Source organism: Triticum dicoccoides, chromosome 4A (assembly GCF_002162155.2).
Source record: "Triticum dicoccoides isolate Atlit2015 ecotype Zavitan chromosome 4A, WEW_v2.0, whole genome shotgun sequence".
Classification (NCBI taxonomy): domain Eukaryota; kingdom Viridiplantae; phylum Streptophyta; class Magnoliopsida; order Poales; family Poaceae; genus Triticum; species Triticum dicoccoides.
This window is the reverse complement of record NC_041386.1, coordinates 653,058,055-653,064,890: the sequence shown is the minus strand read 5'-3', so window position 1 is coordinate 653,064,890 and position 6,836 is coordinate 653,058,055.

The following is a 6,836-nucleotide window of genomic DNA, read 5'->3' as shown; positions in this document are numbered from 1 at the left end:
TGTTGATCATTTTGTAACTGAATGCACTTGTTGGTACTTCCCAGATATGGATTGTTGGTTATGCTTATGGTTTTCTCCCTGAATGCACTTGTACACAGATGGTCAAATGGTCAAATGTACAACAAGATGATAACAACATCAAATAGCATAAAAATGATATGACAACAACATGATATGATGATCTCTACATATGGAGCCAAATTTAAAACAATACAGAGGCCAGCCAACTCGCTTGTAGAATGCTCCCTCGATTGGTTCCTTTGCTAGCCGTTCAATCATGGTTGACCGAGTCTTTTTTTGCGTCCTGCCCGTCGGATCATCGCGTCTTGCATCACGTCTCGTTTTGACCGGCCGATGAAAACAATGGGGCGAATGACTTGTGGGCTCATGGCGAAGGGCGATAGGCTGGGTCAAACATTTCTGGGTGTTCGCGCGGCCTCTCCTCATGCGCCGCGTGCGCGCGTCGTGCGCTCCCGCTTTTGCCGTTCGCTCTTTGGCTGGTTGGCACCCGACTTATGCGCCCAATTTCTGCACCCGCAGCTATGCTGTACCGGTGACGGGTGGGCATGTGTTGCCCTTTGTCCCGCTCATCGGCTGCACTAGCTGCATGTCACATGGTGTGGTTTAGTTTCTGCAGGTCAACCATTTTTGGTGGGTCATTCCCCACGTCGTGGGTTGCGGGGATAGAGCGGAGGGGTCAGCCGGTGCGTGTGCACCCGGCTTCTGCACCTGCGGATTCTTTCCTCCGTATGACTTGTGGGCCAGGTTCGTCTGTGGTTCTGCACGTCGGCGAGTGGTGTTCGTTCGGTCCGTGTCCAGTCGCTTCGTCCGGGTTGGAAGGAGTTGTTGGGCTGCACTGTGGGCTGCATGGTGCCTAGCTGATTCCCTCCGCTGGGTCATGTCTCATCCTGTGGTGTACCCATTGGCCATTGTCATTCTCTCCGGTCTTTCGTCACCATTTTTTTGCCGCACGCCGCTGCTCAAGGGCCAGTGTAGACGGACGGTCCCATTTGTCTGTTGGATGGGTGTATGTTGCGTGTGTCTGCCCCTCCCTCGCTGCCAGCGTACTGTGGTTGATGCACGGCTCGACCACACCGACGTGCGAGCGCCACAGCATGGTCGCGCGCGATAGGGCCCCGGAGGATGAGGCATGCACATCCATGATCCTGGTGACGGCTGGAGGGTAGCCCCGGGAGCTGCAGTTCGTGCTGGTGGCGGAGCGGTGGATGGTGGTGGCCTTGGTAGGGGGCACCGTGGGATGAGGATGAACGCGATGGCCGGTGGGGGCACCGCCGGGGGCAGATTGGGGCGGCGAGCGAGCGGGAGAACACACTCCTGTCCTTTGGCCGCGCCGCCGACCACGTGGCGGTCGCCATCGTTGAGTTCGACGTCCAGGTATATAGAGACATAAATGAAGCTAGACTCCGCTTGAATTTCCCATCATTAGTTCGCAATTGATACGCTACTAGCTTGTTTAAGCTTGGACTCTCGTCGGCTCGTCTCGCTTCCTTCGACTATACTCTGCTGCGATCTATTGTGATGACCCTTGTTTGCTCGATGGGCGACGTTGGTTGAGGTTCATCCTGCTCGTATTCTTGTGTTTTTCACCTTACCTCTCTCTTTGCTTCGCCTACTAATCTCGCATGCTTGGGCTCATTTTGTCCATGCGTAGTTTTTTTTGACTTGCCGTTGTCACCTACGTCGACGCGTGTGTCTTTCCGTCCTTCGCGTTCAGGTTTGGGCATGCCACTTCTGCTCGCCTATAACCTGTTCGATGAAATGCGTTTGTGGTAACATTTGTTCTTCGGTTTAGTCTGTTTTTTCGTTTTCTTCCTTCCTAGCTCTGGTAAATAGGTTGTTCTTTTCCTTTCCTAAACCGCGAGTGTTTCCTGCTTCCATCTGCATCTTTGCATGCCGTGGTTGTTTTCTGATCGATTCTTTTCTATATTTCGCAGGTTGTACGATCTCGCCCGTTGCTGCGTCAATGTTCTGCTGGTTGCTTCGTCTCTGTTTTACTCATCAAGGTTTGCTGATATCCCCTTTGTCTACCTTCCTATTTTGCTTTCTTTATGTACGATCATGTTGGCTATCCTACTGGTTGTTTCTGTATGTATTATCATGTTATCTTAGCCTACTAACCGTTTGAATATATTTAGTTGTCTTTCTAACAATAGCCCATCAAGCTAGCAATATTTCATAAGCAACACTTATTATACTAGAGATTGATGAGTATGATATAAATAGCGTAATTAAATAGCTGCTGTGATATGGAAAATTCATGTATTTTCTGTTGCTGTTCAAGAGTATGCTTGTTAAGAGTTTCAGTTGCCATGGTTCCCTGAACAAGATTCAATTTTACATGGATTATTCTGGATAAATTCAAGTTATTTGTGTTGGGACACCTAAGCTAACCTTCATACCTTTCTATTTAGGAGATGGCAGCAGTATATACAAAATATATCATAGTTATTTGTAGAGTCCATTCTTGATAGGAACAGAACCGTTATAGCTGATGTCAACACGTCAAGGTGAGTTTCAGCCAATCCTTCTTCACTCCTCTCCCCCTCTCTCCCTAACTCTGCAACTCTGCAAGCTTATGTAGTGTGCTCTGCTCCAATGATTTTTAATTGTTGTAAATAAATATCTCCCTTTTCATTTTCTATGCTGAAAGGAATGGTAATGCTTATGTTTTACTATTTGTAAAATTAACATATGCCAGTTGGCTTCTTCAGGTGGCTTATTGTTGATTTTATTTTCTTGTCCGCCTCTATGAAATTTTTGAAGGACTTGTTAATCCAATGGATTCTGATGCACGATGTTGAATTAGATATGGCTGCCAGTATGCAGGCCATCTTGAGTGTCTCACCTAGATCAATGGGAACAAGAAAGTACACATATTAGGAAACTGAAATGTGACAACACTTATTTTCATCTAGATGACTGCCAGTATGCAGGATGTTGAATCTTTGTCAGAATAGCGTACCTAAACAGTTGCTTGTTCGTCTAGAGTAAACACCCAGCTATAAGAATGGGTTGACAACACTGATTGACTCTATTGGCGCTTCAATGTTATCCAGATTCATCATTTTTTGCCATTGATTTTCCACATGGTATTTCAGAGGCTTCTTATTAGTGACTTCCAATTAGTGACTCCAACTTCCATACAAAGCATGAGTGAAATTCTTGTTTCAAATATTGATATGTTGATTACGGACACTAATTAACACTGTGACCTTGATGTTTGATAGAATTGCATCAATGAATTTCTTGTTTTCTTGTTACTTGCTTTGCTCAATGTATATCTTGGTCTGTTATTGCGTGACTTTCCAAATGTAAAACTGAGGCTTTTTGGCCTTGGTAATTTTGATTCTTGTCATGTTCAGGATTCAGACGGTTTTGAAACCACATTTATAGTTTTTCTTGGTATTTAGGTTTGAGTTCTACAATAACAAAATCGATGATTGTTTACTTATGGATGGTAATATATTTATTTTCATTGGTTTTGAAGTTATAAGAAGGTCACCATGACAACTGGTGTTAAGGTTTAGTAGTTCTACTCATTTTTATTCTTTGAGATACTCCTCCAATGCAATTTATTTTCATTGGTTTTGAAGTTATAAGAAGGTCACCATAACAACTGATATTAAGGTTTAGTAGTTCTACTCATTTTTTATTCTTTGAGATACTCCTCCAATGCAATTTTGATGCAACATTGGATATTTTCACAACTTTAACCAATGCTTTTGTCTTGTTTCAGTGTGTTTATTTGCCATCTTTATGTGCTCAGGGCCAAAAGAATTGTGAATCTTGCAGTTTTAATAGACGTACATGCTACAACATGGTAAAAAATAAGGGGAGCTTTTAGACGGCCTCTAGGTTATCAGATGAAATCCGGTTAAACATAGCCTCTAGGTTATCTCCCTTTTTTGTATAAATTTGGCTCCACAATTGCCTTGACAATAGCTAGATTCTAGAACAAGCCTGCTATGAATAATTGCATTGTTACTTCAATGAAAAGTTCCTGGGCATTCTATGTGTTCCTCTGAACTTGGTTGAAAGTATTCCTTTTGTTATCCAGTTTCTCACTAAGCATGTTACCTTTGTTCCTGAATTTTGCCTACAGTTTATGTATATTAGACTCACATGATTACTTGATGGTTGATGTTGATTCTACAACTTGGAAAACACATCTAGGATATTCAAGTTGTGTGTGGCGCCCAGGAGAAAGCTTTCTAATCCATTCAACCACTTACGTGAGAATACAGCGCCGCAGGTGACTCATTCACGCAAGAACTATTGTTAAGTTTTCCCTTTTCTCCTTTGATTCTACAAGTCGCAAAGGAGTGAAGGGTAGAAAATATTTCCATTCTCGTTGAATTAGTGGGATTGTCACCAAGTAAGTGGTCTAGATGTTTCTATTTTAGAGCAAGAAGCCAAATCAGCTTGTTCATTGTAAATCTTAAAAAACTTGTTGTTTATTGTCACTTCCATATTGTTATAAACTTTTGCTGCTGGTATGGTACTTTTCAATCTTGGTCTACCCTTCCATTGCAGCAATGTCCTTGTTTCTTCACTTGATTTCTCGTTTCATGTTTGCACCTCTATTGAAGTAGAAAACACACGTCATAAACATTGTTTGTTCAGTTCCCTTCATAAAAGAAGAGATGGCTATAGAGAGTGGCTCCATCACTGAGAGATGACAAACGTTGTGCAAGGCATTGTTTGTTCAGCTACTTTAAAAAATGAAGGAATTATAGTGTATCTGACCTATAAAGGGGTTGTGTAGGATAAAATGCTATGGTTCCAGACAAGTGGAAGGGGAGAGACAAAGTGTGACTTGGATTCCTAAGTTCCAGCAAATGTAGCAAAATTGTAGAGAATGTCCGCATTCTGAAAACTTGATCACATAGTTTGAGGCTATGTTTCTTTCAAATTTTATTATTAAGAGGATCCTCATTATTGTCAAATTGTCAAGCATTTATTTTCGAATAACTCTTGGTTTGAAATGGGACCTTGCGCCATGCAACAAGTAATGTTATTATACATCTTAATGTAGACAACAAACCTCCATTCTAAACCAACAATAGAAACATTGAATAAACAAGAATAACGCTAAGTTAATGTGTCAGCGTGCTAACCATATTTTCAATTAAAACAATGTTTCCTTAACTGTTACACAAATATGACTTTTTTCAAGAATAGACTTGTTACACAAATATGATTTTTTTCTCAACCTCATATTTCCCAGCATGATAAACATATTTTCAATATAGCATGATTTAACGCATGGGATTTCTACTACCAATATTGAATATGTGCTTGCAAAATAAAATTATTTTCATCGACAACATGTCATTAGGGGGTCTCTGCGCCATTTGGCGCAACGGGTCAACTAGTATACACAGAAGCCAAATATGATGTACATATGACAACAACATGATAACTTGCACAATATTAACTTCCATTTGATATCAAATATGTCGCAGGACGGCTCGATGGAGGCTTGGTGGCTGGCCTATTTGGTCTCGGCGCTGGGAGAGGCCAGGGGTGCGAAAGGCGGATCCTTTCCACTCGTTTCTGCGGTTGGGTTAGTGGTGGGGCTTGGGGGGCTTGGTGTCAAGGTCTTGGTCTCCGGGGCGGCGGCCCTGGTGGTTGTGGCGTGGTGCTCATGGGCAGAGCTCGTGCCTCGGTGCTGCCCGGCTGCCACGGCCGTGTGAGCGGCGTGGTAGCCGGGGTGTGGCGTTCAGTGGCGGTGAGTATTGGCCGGGGTGAAAACCTACTCTATCTTCGGATGAACTGGTGACGACAAAGATCGCTCCCTTCTTGAAGGCGTCATTGCGGCTATCATTGCCCGCCGTGTTGCTCCAGGGGAAACTCTGATCCTTGATCGGGCGGTGGCGGCGCTCCAGTATCGTATCCTTCTTGAAGGCGCCGCCTTGGAGCCCACGGTTCGTCATATGCGGCTTCACTTCTTCGCGGTGTTCACGGCCGAAGCCCCCGGCGGCTCTTGTAGTGCTAGGGAGTGTGTTGCTGTGCTCAGCGCCTATGTATCCAGCCTTGGGTGTGTGTGTGTGTGTGTGTGCGTGTGTGGTGGGTGAGTGCGGTTGTATCGGGCACTGTTGGTCTATGCTTTATATATAAAGCGGGGCGAAAGCCTTTTTCGGCAATGTACACAGAATCAACTGGCACAAAAATGATATCTTCATATGACAGCATCAATAGCTTCAACATGCCAAATTAACTTCCATTTGCATTAAAAGATTGTCACTTGCTTACATATTGCAAAAGCATCACTTAGAATGCAAAAGATTGTCACTCCAGACTAACAACACTACATCAACTCCAGCTGCAAACTGGAAACTACATAAACTTCAGACTTACAATGCAAAAGCATCACTTCATACTACCAGTTCATCTGCAAACAAACTACATACTGCATCAACTCCATCACTTCATACTACCAGTTCAACTGCATCAACTACACACTGCATCAACTCCATCACTTCTTCACCAGAGACATAGCTAAAAGCACTGCAAGTACAATGAGTGTTGCCACCAATGCCTTCAGCATCACCAAGATTTGATTGGCTAACCCTACGAGTGCCTCTGCTAGATGATTGCTCATTTGAGCTGCAACTCTTCCATCTTCAGAGCCTGGAAGATCAACTGCATATCTTCGATTCCTTGCTCGCATCAGCTCTTCCCTCCTTTCCTCTGCAACTCCTAATGCATGTACGACTTCATTGCCAACCAGAAACTGATTATCCAGCAAGTAGGCAACGTATTCCAACTCCCAATGCCAGAAATGATCCTGAAGATCAAAAGAAACGAACACA